The sequence below is a fragment of the Amblyomma americanum genome, chromosome 8 (genome assembly GCF_052857255.1).
Source record: "Amblyomma americanum isolate KBUSLIRL-KWMA chromosome 8, ASM5285725v1, whole genome shotgun sequence".
NCBI lineage: Eukaryota > Metazoa > Arthropoda > Arachnida > Ixodida > Ixodidae > Amblyomma > Amblyomma americanum.
Window position 1 is genome coordinate 80,980,784 of NC_135504.1, and position 13,774 is coordinate 80,994,557.

General features: G+C 42.3%; 1 pseudogene; it reads left to right on the plus strand.

The window, feature by feature from the left end:
• LOC144102543 (uncharacterized) overlaps positions 1-12,791 on the plus strand; it is a 43,531-nt pseudogene extending 30,740 nt beyond the window's left edge.
• The last annotated feature ends 983 nt before the right edge of the window (positions 12,792-13,774 follow it).

Consider the following 13,774-nt stretch of genomic DNA (forward strand, 5'->3'; position numbering starts at 1 on the left):
TAGACAAAAGGACTTGTCTTTGTCTGGCAAAGCGTTCTTCATTAGTGGGGTTTAAATAAGGTTTTCACTTCGAGGAGAAAGGCCTGTTGTGTGGGACGAGGGTGCGATATGGGAAGGGCGTTACGATGGGGAGCGTGAACCTTGACCAGGCATGATAGCTGCTAAAGAAGATTAACCGGTTGACCTGCAAAACTGTGAAAAGAAAAGGCCAATTCAGTAGAAAGGAATCTCGGGGTATGGATCGTGGATAGTGGGCTTGAAAGGCTTTATGTCCAGCCGCAACAGGTGGCTTGGTATGGCTGGCTGCCTTTTCCTGAAAAACTAGGATAAAGGAATTAAGCAGCATGGCAGAATAAAATACCAGAGGGGGGGCAAATAATTTGAAGGAAAAAAGAGAAAATGAGGGCAGGTTTGGGGAAAAGGCAAAAGGGGGGGAGGAGTGTGGTAGCTAAGGTTCCGAGAAGTGACGTCAGGAGGTGCAGGGAGTAAGGGTAAAGTATAACGATAAGTTAAAGAAAGCAGGAAAGGAGGGGGAAATTATGGGTTGGGAAACCTCTGACCATGTGCAAGGCCTTTTCAAATAATTACGCCAATTCCGGAATGTACAGAGCTGGCCACTTTTAGTGCAAACATGTGAGCTCATGGCCACACTCTTTAGAGGTCCACTGCGTGCGGCGCAGCCACTCATCGCTGCAAAATGGCGCAAGAGGAGATGCACCTGGATGTGGTGCTTCGTGTCATCTGTTACACTTCAATGTGCGGCAATGTCAGACGCAGTGGCCCAAAGAGCACAGCGATGTGCTCGCGTGTTCGCACTAAGAGTGGACAACCCTGTACTTGAGAGATTCTGTTTCCTCTGTGTATGTTGACCCCAGACGAAAACAAGTTGTCTTGTCGAAACGTTGGCAAGCACCCTGAGATTTTTCCTTCCCTTGTTCACTTTGTGAGTGTCAAGAAACCATCTGCCTAATCTCTCTCTACCATGCACTCCACATCTTGTACGGTTATCTTCGTATGTATACACCAGTGATAAATCATGAAGGAAATCAAGGGATTTGTATTTGTATTGCTTACCACTTTAAAGCTACATCATGAGGGTATAGTTGAGAATGTGCTACGGGGGCTTTGTTGTGTGTCATGACTGGTTTCTCTTTATCAGGGCTACTTGACAGCCACCATGAAACGCAGGCTTTTGAAAAGTCGTTCCTCAAATAAAAGTGCGTTTCCACTGTTACAATGAAAATGTTATTTGCTGAAACTTCAATCATTGCACGTCAGGGATTTATATTTTTCAAATAACTAGCCTCAAGTTCAAAACCTGCAGAAGGAACTTTGTGACTTCTTTCCTGCCTTAAAAACCCAGTATTTATTTGCCAGTTTCAGCAAGCAGAGGTCTGTGTCATGGCACATACTTCCCACTATTTTGCGTAAAAATTGTGCAGTACAGGCCCACCATAAAACTAGGGGCATAGTATACTGCTTGTATGCAACTACTTTGGCGTTAGAGCATGCATAGCATTGTCTTAAAGTTGAGATTCTTTTCATTTGCAACTGGTTCATAAAAGGCCTATTCTGGCAAAAGGCATTTAGCAAAATTGTCTTCCTCTGAATGCTTCTAAGGATAACTTTAGTTCATTCAGGAAAATGTATATTGACAATACCTCTAAAAGGCATGATTGTTCATATTAGCTCTTGTTACCTCACAGTATTTAGTTTTCTGCCTCCAGCATCACTGACTTGCATCATATGTTAGAGTAGTAAAATGCTCGCAACTCATGATGGGGCTGGGCACTTTTTGTTGTGTTGCATGAAATATACATGTGTATGAAACAATTTCTTTCAGCTGCACTTCACATGATTCAAATTCCACCAGAAGAAAGGCTGCAACACAACATTGCTCACTTCTGTTGCTTTCCCAGCACATAACATGCCATAACAGCACATAGCAGGTAAGATATTAACAAAAACAGTGCATTTTTATGTTCTGCACATGCATTTTGTGTGCTACCAAACTATGATATGATTAACTGATGTCATGTAAGAGAGAGCACACAAATCATTTTTTGTATATATTGCAGCATGGTTATTTCAAATTTTAAACTGGCCATTGAAACGACCCATTGTATCACCGCTGGTTACCCGGTGGCACTGGGGATCGAACTCCGCACCTCCCGCTTGCGAGGCAGATGCTTGGACCACTAGGCCACTCCTGCGGTCCCCCCACTGATGTTGCTTTCACCAGGTGCTGTTAAAGCCCCGGTATCTATGTTAAATGCATTTTAGTAAGCCATTCACTTCCAAAGTACCATTTCATCTTTATAGCAAAACCACAGTTCGCCTAGCTAGACAAACCTGCTGCATACAAGCCAGCAGAAGGGTTGCATGTACATGCTTCATTAGGAAAACATAAAAATCAAGCAGAGCCTGCCCTTCGTAGTGCATTATACCCTGATTTTGAGCAATGATCAAGATGGGCAGATGGTCATTTCATCGAACACTTGCATGATACATTCGTAGAATCGAAAAGACAAGTATTATTGCAAAATCTTCAAGCAGTGTTTATTCTTAGAGAAAACATATCATGAAAAAACTGTTGGATTAGTTATGGTGCGCCTTGTATGGGGAAAGTGGCTCCCGCTTTGTGAAAGGTTAATTCTGGAATAACGACAGCGTTTAGACTAGTTGGGTTACCATGTTTAGATAGTGGATGTGCTCAAAAAGACACTGGAAGTAAGCGCACTGTGTGGAAATCTCTTTCTGTATCCTTGTCTTTTTGGGCGCTTTCACGATCTAAACCTAATTTTGCAAGAGAGCAAGGAAAACAGATATTTAAATTCTGATAATCAAGGATGAAAGATCATATTTCATTGTGTTGCTTAAAGTGTACATTCTATCACTATTGCTGTATTGCAGCACTTCCGTTGTGGCATTGCATTGCAGCCTCTTGACTTTTGTTTATATAATAGGCAGTCCTTTTTTGCATTCGATTGCAACAGTTTAGGAGTTACCACAGAGTTGCGTGGTAGCGAACTCTCAGATTAACGGTTTGCATTATTACGCCAGCCTAACTTGCTAAGTGTTTCACTGCAGTCTTGTTACTAGAACAGCCTCTTGAAAGTATTCAGCCTGGTGGTCATTGAGGGTTACTGTTCACATATCAAAATGCCGGATCAGCTACCAGAAGTATGGTACATTTCATGACATGCTGGCTGACGAGTGCTGGAGCACCAGACTGGGGATTTCGATGAAACAGTTTTCAAATGTGTGCTCGGTATCACGCTGTTTTGTTCCAGTTGTGGAGAGGTTTTCTTTTCATATTTGTTCTGTCAAACATTCAAATTTTGGGCAATATGTTGCCTTTATCTTGGGTTCTCTTTGTTGTTGAGATTTAGTTTTTGTGGCACAAGCACTCCACTCTATTACTTTTCAGTATAATTTAAAATTTGTAGGGCACGCCATGAAAAATAAAAATTCTACTTGAATAATCTGCATGTGTTTAAGTTCTTTATTGTTTCTATAGAAACTAAGTTGAGACAGCTTGTAATTTAGCTCTGGCTAGAATGTTTAGGAGAACCTCAGTAACATAATCACATGACCAACACAAACTGGGTATTATTGTTTGTGCAATAAAAAACAGTTTTAAAATATTTATTAACAGCTGTCAGTGTAGGACTGGCCTAAAATGTCTTGTGCTCTATGTTGCTCTTCTCTGAGGCAGGATTAATTCATCTGCACCTGCAGCCTGATACCGCCAAGATACTAATTTTTGGGTGAACTTAAATGATTTTTTTTCACTGAGCAAATTTGCATCATCTTAAAGCATGGAGCTTGAGCTGATTCTTAACAGCTCTAGTGTAGCGAATTTCGTTATCCTCATCGCTTAGTTTACATTCACCTCAGGACAAGGGCCTCTTTCATTTTAATTATCTGTGTCTTGCACCAGCTGCATGCCACACTATTAGAAATCTTCTAATCTTATCTAGTGAGCTTATAATCAGCTATCTCCTGCTATATTTTCCTTCCGGTGAGATTCATTTTGTTGCGATACAATGCACAAACTGTTTCCTGGCGTGGTGCTCAGCTTATCTTGAATGAAATGCTTGGGAAATGGGTCTCTGATATCACCTTGAGTAGACGAAATCAACTTGTGCTAAGGCACTCTTTGGCCACAGGTGCCCTTGTGCCATTAAAATCTATCAAAATCCTTCTGTTGCCCTAAGATACCATTTGTGATTCATTCTCTGCATTGTATGCCCTGGCCAGATCCATTTTCTTCTTTTAATTTTTGCCAGAATATCAAACAACTTCCTTGTTCATCCCTTTTTTTGGTTTCAGTCGGTCAGTTATGCTATTATTAATTATAATCACTTTATTGAAAACATATTTTGGGCTAAATGGCATCAAGTTTGCCACTCCGCACAATGATAAATATGGTTGGTCTTGTATGTTTTCATTGTGTGGTTATGTTTATTTTGTGCTCACTGTCTAAACAACCTTATTTGCCTATCATATCCTAAGCCCTTCTATACCTACCTTTCTTCCCCCTGGCTCTTTCTGTTTTCAGTCATTTTTCCTCTTTCCTTTATGCCGGCCATTTGTCACAATGCTGCTGTGTGAACGACAGTCAGCACGGGGCCCTTTTTTGTTCCTGGAACCTGCACTGATACTATTAACACTAATAGTATGTTATCAGTATTTTTGTGATACTGCATTTATTGTTATTTATGAAGTAGTTGGCTAAGGCAATGGTAGCAGTGTTGTATATTTCAATATATCAGTGTGTTCACTATTACACTGCCCTCTATTTCTTTCAGTTCAGTTATTTGGCTATAGATATATTGTGCTTCTTTCCTAGTTTAGTCAGCTCAAACTAAAACTTGGCTCTTTGTGTCGCAGGTAGAATCTACAATGATTGCTGCTCTGCCTCTTGTAAGCAGGAGGCAGTGTTAAATGGAGCCATGAACTTTCCTTGGAATTGAAAAGCCTTTGCTGTATTATGCGCTGAACCACGAGTGTGAAGAGGAAAATGTCATGCCTTGGATTTCTGCAGAGGTGAGCCAACGCGGTGAATCCACCAGCGCGAAAGACAGGGACGAGAAAGGAGACAAGACAGGCGCTGACTCGTGACTTAAGTTCATTGGCGTGAACAGGGAATATATAAAAAGCCAAGCAACACGATAAACCTCGCAGTTACAGATAAGCATACAGGACAACTTGAGTCAAAAATCGCCCTCAACATTTCCCTGATCGAGATAGTCGAACTCATTGTGTGTTAACACGATAGACAACACACTCACACATTCGTGACTGAGTCATAAGATGTGTCTAGCCTCGAAAATCTCCCATTTAATCTCTCTGAATTTACTGCCAAAATGCGTGTTGCCAAAAGGAAAGGGTAGGAGCCTTCACATCCCGTGCAGTGTGCAGCAGAGTTACCCCAACCACCTAGCCAAGCCCCTACACTCTTGTGTTCCTGTAGTCTTACAGTCATACACCTTCCAGTTGCACCTACGTAAACCAGACCACAAGATAATAATATCTGATACCACATTCATTTTACAAGGCACATATACATTTCACTCTACACATGTAATTTTCTCTAGCCACATTCACAGAATTATTCTTAAAATTTTACATACGTTAGACAACTTATTAGGGGCCGAGAAAGCCACTTTTCCTTCATACCTTCTGGCCACATTTTTCAAATTGTGCGACAATATGTGTACATACGGTAACACAACTGGTCTTTTGGCATCTCGCTGGCTGGTCCCAGCCTGATTGTGCCGGTAACCGCAAAACTGTCTCAGCTTCTTGAACAATTTATCATATGCTCTTGCAGTAACAAGGTTGGGAAATCCTGCGTTCGTTAACCTTAAAATCTGCTCTTGGAAACTAGTCGTCATGCTGTGAAAGCCTAACTTTGTCAATTCTGAGCCCGCGCTAGAAAGTGCAATGCTATATTTCACTAGCTTGGAATGGTCGACATGTAGCCAGATAGCAGCTTAACACTCGCCGGCACACATGAAGTGTGCAGAACATCAAGGTAATGTCCAGAAACCACAGCTCTTTTTCTTGGGACATTTGCTCCAAGGTAAACCTGAGATAAAGGCCTTGCTCCTTAAACAACTTTAGATGTACAGGTCCCGAACTATCACAACCTTTATAAAAGACCAGAAAATCATCGACATAGGAAAAAATTTTTCGCCCAGCCCATGCACATTCTGGACAATTATTCTATCCACCCTACTCAAGAAAATATCGCTTAGCACAAGGCCAACCTTCCAACCACTACATATTCGAGACTTTAGAACACATACCGCACTGCGCTACTCTACAAGCATGCTCTTCAATTAAATGCTATTCAATAACATGCTCTTCAGATAAATTTCTGAAAAGGATTCATACAAAATTATCTCTGGTTATTTGCAAAAGCATCTGTCTACTTCGCATCTTGAAGATCCATTTCTTGTACTCAATTCGCAGTGTGGTTGAGTATCTTAAGAATGACAATCCATCGGATTGTCTTGTGATTAGGGTCGATGTAGAACTATTTTATTCTATCCCGTATGAAGATCTTGTGAAAAGCTTATGAATGTGTATATCGGAGCACAACGATGAGCTTGTGTTTAGGAATGGGTGTGTAACAAGTCTTTTTTGGCACTTGCCTCCTTTTATTTGAAGTGAAGAGCATGTTTTTGGAGTATGGCAGTGTGGCTTATGTTCTAAAGTCTGCTAAATGTATCGATTCGAAGGTTGCCCCTGTGCTAAGCAATATTCTCTTAAGCAGGGTGGATGGAATGATTGCCAAGAAATTGCGTGGCTGTGGGGGGGGGGGGGAATCTTTCGCTACGTCTATGATTTTCTGGTCTTTTACAAAGGTTGCGATAGTGTGGGACCTGTACATATTGGGAACTTGTTTAAGGACCAAGGCCTTTGTCTTAAGTTTACGTTGGAGAAAATGTCCCAACAAAAAGAGCTGCGGTTTCTGAACCTTACCTTGATGTTCTGCACATGCCATATGTGCTAGCGATATTCACCCAGGAGTGTTAAGCAGCTACTTGACTGTTGGTCGAACGATTCTAAGCTAGTGAAAGATAGCATTGCGTCAAGTCTAGGCTCGGTATTGGTGAAGCCATGCTTTTACAGCGTGACGACTGGTTTCCAAGAGATGATTTTAAGGCTAATGAAAGCATGATTTCCCAACCATGCTATTGCAGGAGCGTGCGATAAATTGTTAAAGCTGAGTATATAAGATTGGGCAAGTTGGTCAGACATGCTAAAGATAAGAATGGCGCAGCATCAAGTAACGAGGACAACAGGAGAGCACACCCACGCACAAGTGCCATCCTTGGAGCGGGTACAGAATCCAAGAGACCGTACTTGACATTCAGCGTTGGCAATCGGGCTCATTCAATCTTTAGCGTTCAAATCTGTGTTTCCTCGTTTCCTTGACTGTCAACGCTGAATGTCAAGCACGCGCTCTTGGATTCTGTATCTGCTCCAGGGTTGGCACTTGCGCGTGGGTGTGCTGTCCTGCAGTCCTCGTTACTTGATGCGGCGCCATTCTTCCCTTTAGCATGTTAAAAGCTGAAACCCCTTCGCAGGGACTGGCACGATCAGGCCGGGGCCAGCCAGTGAGATGCCAAAAGACTGACTGTGTTACTGTACATACATAGATTGTTGCATAATTTGAAGACTGTGGCCAGAAGGTATGACGTAAAAATGGTGTTGTCGGCCCCTAATAAGTTGTCTACAATCTGTAAAATTGTTAATAATTTTGTGAATTTCGTTAGGGAAAAGCACATGTGTCGAGTGAAACGTGGCAACATATATGTGCCATGCAAAATGTATGTGGTGTGTCGGATACTATTATCATGTGGTTGGGTTTATATTGGTGAAACTGTAATGTGTATCAATGTAAGACTGCAGGAGCACAAGAGGTATTTGGATATGGGTAGGGGTTGTAACTTATCTGCACATTGCAAGGGATGTGAAGGCTTCTAGCCATTCCTTTCGGTAACACGCATTTTAGCGCTACGTTCACAGCAGATTAACTGGAAAATTATCGAGGTTTTACACCTCTTATGACTCGGTGACGAATGTGTGAGTGTGCTGCCCATAGCATTAACATGCAGCGGGTTGGACTGTCTAGATGAGAGGAATGTTAAGGGCAATCTTTTACTTATGTTGTGATGTAGCTTATGTGTAATTGTGTAGTTTGTGGTGTGTGGATTTTCTATATACTCCCTGTTCACTTCAACAAACTTCAGTTGCGAGTCAGTGCCTGTTTTGTTTCCTTTCTCGTCCCTGTCTCGTGCTGATAGATTCAAGTACTTGTAGAGTAGATTCCCTGAATTGTGTAATTGCAGAGGCTTGTGAAAAAAAACCAGAGGAATTTTCTTTCCTTTATGCAGAATGGAAGGTTGAAATTTTTTTACTTAGATGTTTGCAGCATGAAATTCCATTCGGAAAGGTAAAACCCACATTGTTTTACATTTTGTGTGCAATGATGCCGATGGCTGCATGCAACTGAAAACATTCATCCAGGTTATCTAGCTAGCGTCCTTCTTCCTTGTGCCACATTTTTGAAATAATATTTTCTCAGATTTATTTCAATCAGAATTTCTAAGAACATATAATTGCACCAAATTTGGTGATCATATATGACTTAATTCAAAGCGTGATGATCATTGGTATTTTTTAGTCTGGGGCAGTACAATGAGAAGTACATAGTATATAGTAAAATTAAATATGACCAGTCTAACATAAACAAAACTACTCTTTTTTTAGAGGAAAATTTTGCTACCAAAGTGCTGGAGTGACATGGCATTATGAAGACGTGGACAGTGTGCTGTATTCGTGATGGCACCAGAACTTGCGTACAGTGCTTCAGGCAATTGGTGAGTACCTTGGTGCTCTGCTTCTGCTAATGTAGCCAAATTAAGTTTTTAGTCTAAGAGTGTATCTGAAAACTTAAACAAAAATTGAGTAGTATTTAGATATTCTTGCACCAGATACCACTGTGAGAATAGGTTATTAATGATGTGTCTCACATGTACCCTTGTCTGCTGAATATAGTAAGCATGGCTTTCGAGCTGAGTGCCTCCGATGTATGAAAAAAATGGCCACTCGGCTGCTCCACGACGCGTGGAGCAGCCCCGTGTAGCACATTCAGGCTTCATGGAGTGGAGAATGAAGGCAGTAAATAATTTAAGAGTAGAAAACGCAGCACAAACCACAGGACCAGGAAACTGACAGAACACACCGACCCTGATGACACTCTTTGCATGAAGGGTGTTATTAAGTTGCCTGTCATGTAATGCAAGATGGAGGTCGCTCAGGACGGGTGTTAAATATGAGTTGATGCAGACACCTTCTGTCAATACGTAGTACTCACTGTAGAACTCAAGCAAGAAGCAAAGGTAACAGCTGAGCATGGCCAGACTCTTGTGCTTTCCTCCGCAAGCAATCTGGAATAGCACTTAGAAATCTTTTATGCTTTCGCTTGACATATACATCATTGCCGCATGTGGCGAGGAAAAGTACATACCCTTGATGTCAACTGACAGTGCACTCGCGGCTGGTAACTGCTCACTGAGGTGTTGTGATATATCTACAGGGCACCTCATGAGAAATTCTTAGGCATCAGAACACAGAGCCCTTGCAGAAATTCTCTCAAAGTTTGTTGCCACATGGACCTCTTCGTAATCAATGACCCTAAAAGGCGAGCCTTCTTTTAGTGTCAAAAAAAGGCCTAGGACATGAGTATTTTTGCTTCTCCATTAGTGTCAAATTTTTTGCTAGCGAGATCTTTCGCAGATATATAATTATTTCATAAAATGTCACGAAGGAGACAGAAGCTGCGCCAAGCAGTACCAGTAAAAAATGTATCACAGCTGTTCAAAAAGCAGAAAGACTCATGCCTTCATCCTTCTTTTGCATCAGACGCATGAGGACACTTCGTCTTTCTAGGTCATCATTTTGAAAAGGTTCACATGGCAACGGCCTTTGGTTAAATTTCTGCAAAGAGCCCTTTTTTGAAACTTGAGCATCCGTTCCTCGTGAGGCACACTGCAGAGATCTTGGAATGCCTTAGTGAGCTGCTTCCGGTACGTGTGACTGCATTTTAACTGACATCAGATATTAGTACATTTTCTTGCACATGCTGAGATATGGAAACTATGAGTGAAAACATGCGGTTTGGGTGAAGTGTGCTTCCTGGGGTCGTATTCCAAGTTTGTGTCATAATGAAAAGCATCATAATCTGCCGCAACGGGCACACCTGATTGGTTGAAATGCCGGAAGTGGAAGTGGCAGTTCGGATGCGGCGAAAAGGGTCGAGAAACCGGACGGTGACATCAAACATATAGCACATAGTGTACGCAGCAGATGCTCGACCAGCCAACTTGGCGGCACGCTCTGAAGTGGAGCCTCCCGCTTCGTAGTGAACTCGTCGATGTTACTGCGTTTTTCGGCCCGGGAACGGGATATAAACTGAGTGCGGTACTTTCGCTTCGTCTTGTCTTGCCTATAACATATTGGATGGACGATAAATTCGGCAAGCGTCCGGCCTTTTTCAGATGTTACCAATGTTCCTTGCTCGCTAAGTTGTGCATTTAGTAATATGTACAGAAAGGTATCTGCATTGAATTGTATCTGGCACCCATCCTGAGCTACTTTTTATTTGCACAAAATGATAAGCAACTGTAAAGGCTTTCATGCGCACAGTGCCGCCCGGGAAAGCGCATTTTCTCTGCTTCTTTCTGGACCTATGGTTTTTACTGTTTACTGTTATGAGAAATGAATTTTGGGCAATAAATTATAACGGGTTGGTTCTCAGTGAATGGCTTTTGCAAGCTTCTACGAAAGCCGATTGTTCAATAGCGGATGGTTGAAGTGTATTTGTGAAATTTATATTTGGTGTTGTGTGACTACTAAATGAGTATTTTTTATGCTTTTCAGATGGACCCGACAGCAATGTGCAGATGTACAATGTGTGTAGTTTGCGATGAAAATAAAACGTACGTACTTGTACTCACCGAAACACTTACCACTCTTTCCTTCTAAGCTGCATTCTTTGTATGCATGCAATACATAGTATGCGTAAAGGAAAGCCTTTTACATGATACTTATTTTTCGGCACCTGGACGGCTATATCTGCAGTGAACATTGTGGGCAGAAGCTATACGAAGACGCATTATCATGTACCACAGAATGTACATAATTACAATGCAGATAATTTCCGCTCTAGATGAAATGACTCCAGAGTGAACGGAGGACGTATGCATACACATTGCCGAAACTTCAATAAGAACAAAACAGAAGCATTCGTTGTGAAAAAACGATTTCGGTCTCGTGCATAGCATGGCGTAACTTTCCGTTATCAAGAATGTGACAGTCGTCATGCGGAGTCTCTTTTTCTGACATTTAGTCCGTACCTCATGTTGCGGAAAACCCTCCGGCAACGCATTACCAGCGGATTTTTCTGTACTGCAGAGCATTTTTTTAGTGCACGTATGCTGTGCTCAATCTACCGCCACCGCCAACAAAGTTTGCGTCGTACAAAGGCAGGCTTCTTGACGCATTCACGACCACTGTGAGCAATAGTATAGGAAAAGCTGCCGAAGAACTGAAGAAAGAGGCCTCCGCCTCCGGTGCAGAGCTGGAAACTGCGGTCACAGTGGATGGGACATGGATGAAGTGAGGTTATTCTTCACTACATGGCGTCGTAGGCTGCAATATCGGCCGACACAGGTAAAGTGCTGGACTTTGAAGTAGAATCCAAGTTTTGCAACATGTCTGCCCGCAACCTTCACTCATAAGACAACTTGAGCGAATGTAGAGTTACCTACGATGGGCCATCAGGTGTAATGGAATCTGCTGGAGCTGTAAAAATCTTTGGACGATCTGTTGAAAAGCGCCAACTAATGTACACAAGTTACATTGGTGATGGAGACAGCAAGGCGTACATTTCTGTCAGAGACTCCCAGCCCTACGAGAAGGCTATAGGAAAAACATGAATGTGTAGGACATGTCCAGAAGCGAATGGGCACCAGGCTCAGGAACATCAAGAAGAATGAGAAGAGAAAAAAGCTTGCCGATGGTCTCCCACTTTCCGGGAAAGGACGCCTCACAGAAAAGGACATCGACTCCCTTCAGGTTTACTATGGCAAAGCTATTCGGGGAAATACAGACAGTTTGGATAATATGAGACGAGCTGTATGGGCGATATACTTTCATAAGTTATCCACAGATACCAAGCCCAGCCACAGAGTCTGCCCGAAGGGGCCATCTTCATGGTGTGGGTATGAGCGCAGCCTTGTTGAGCGAAACCTTGAGACCTACTCCCACAAAAACTGCATTCCTGAGGCCATGATGGACGTCATCAAGCCGGTGTTCAAGGCTTTGTCAGATGCAGGTCTTCTGAGCAAATGCCTTCATGGGCGAACACAGAACACCAATGAGTCGCTGAACCAACTCATCTGGTGCCGCTGCCTTAGACGACATTTTTCAGTTCTGATACATTGAAGACAGCAACTAACGATGCTGTAGCCTACTACATTGACGGTAATTGTGCGCGTAAAGCTGTTCTGGAGGCCCTTGGAATTGTTCCAGGTGTGTTTTGCAATGTTGCCCTCGACGGGATGGACAAAGAGCATATTAACAGGGCAGAATTCTATGGTTCTGCCGAGAGCAAGGAAAGGCGACGGATGGAAAGAAACATTAAGAGGGGTTTTGGAGACACATGCAAGACTGTCAGCAGTGACATGTATTCTCGGGGGGCATTTTGAGCATCCATAGGCAGTATGAGAATATAAAACCTAATTTTTCTCAAATTGCGTTTTTTATGTATTCATCAAATTAAATGTACCTTTTCTCATAAAGTACTCATCCGATTCCAATGAAACTTTGCACACATATGCTAAACCTAGTCGTAAATAATCTGAACTAAAAATATTACTGATGATAAGAGTAATAAAAATAGAAAAAAATTAAACTTCCAGGTACACCCTCTGTGGCTCCGTGCACGCAGTGATATTATTTTTTTTGCACAAACTCCGGAGAAGATCTGATATCTCTTTAGTTCAGATTTAACCTGTAGGTATTTAGAATAAAACTGCCTAATATCAACACATTTCTCTTTATGGTTGCAGAGAAAAGGTAAACTAAATTTTTAAACAACTGAAAATTTGGAAGTGGGCCACAGAAAAGATGTGTCATTTAGACACAAAGTTTCTCATGGTGTATCCAGGGGCATCTTTTGTGAGCACGCGGAATGTGATGCGAATATTTATAACCGTTTATAAAATATTACTTTAAAACTGAGGTGCACCATTTACCTTACCATACCCCCTTAAGAAAACGACGCCTGTCTCACAATTCTTGATGGACACCCGTACTGCGCCGTAAGGGAAGGAAAAGAAGGAGGCGGTGGATTGCGAGGAGGAGGACTTTTCGCGGACGGCTAACGCCGCTGACGCCGACACTGGCTTTTCTGCGACACGAGATCCTTAACGCTGTCGCGTTAATAAAATTGAAATTCATTTCGAAAGCGCGGGAAATATGACGCAGTCCACATGGGCACTGTGTTTTTCTCCTTCTCTTTCTTGTCCTGTTGTCTAGCGCTGTTTGAATTTTCTTTAGAATTGAGAATTCGGCGAGTTGGTGGTAATCCATCGCATTAAAAACCAGCGCTAAAAACACACTCAGAAAACGAGACGAGAGACACGGAAGGCGCTGACCTTTCAGCGCCTTCCGTGTGTCTCGTTTCGTC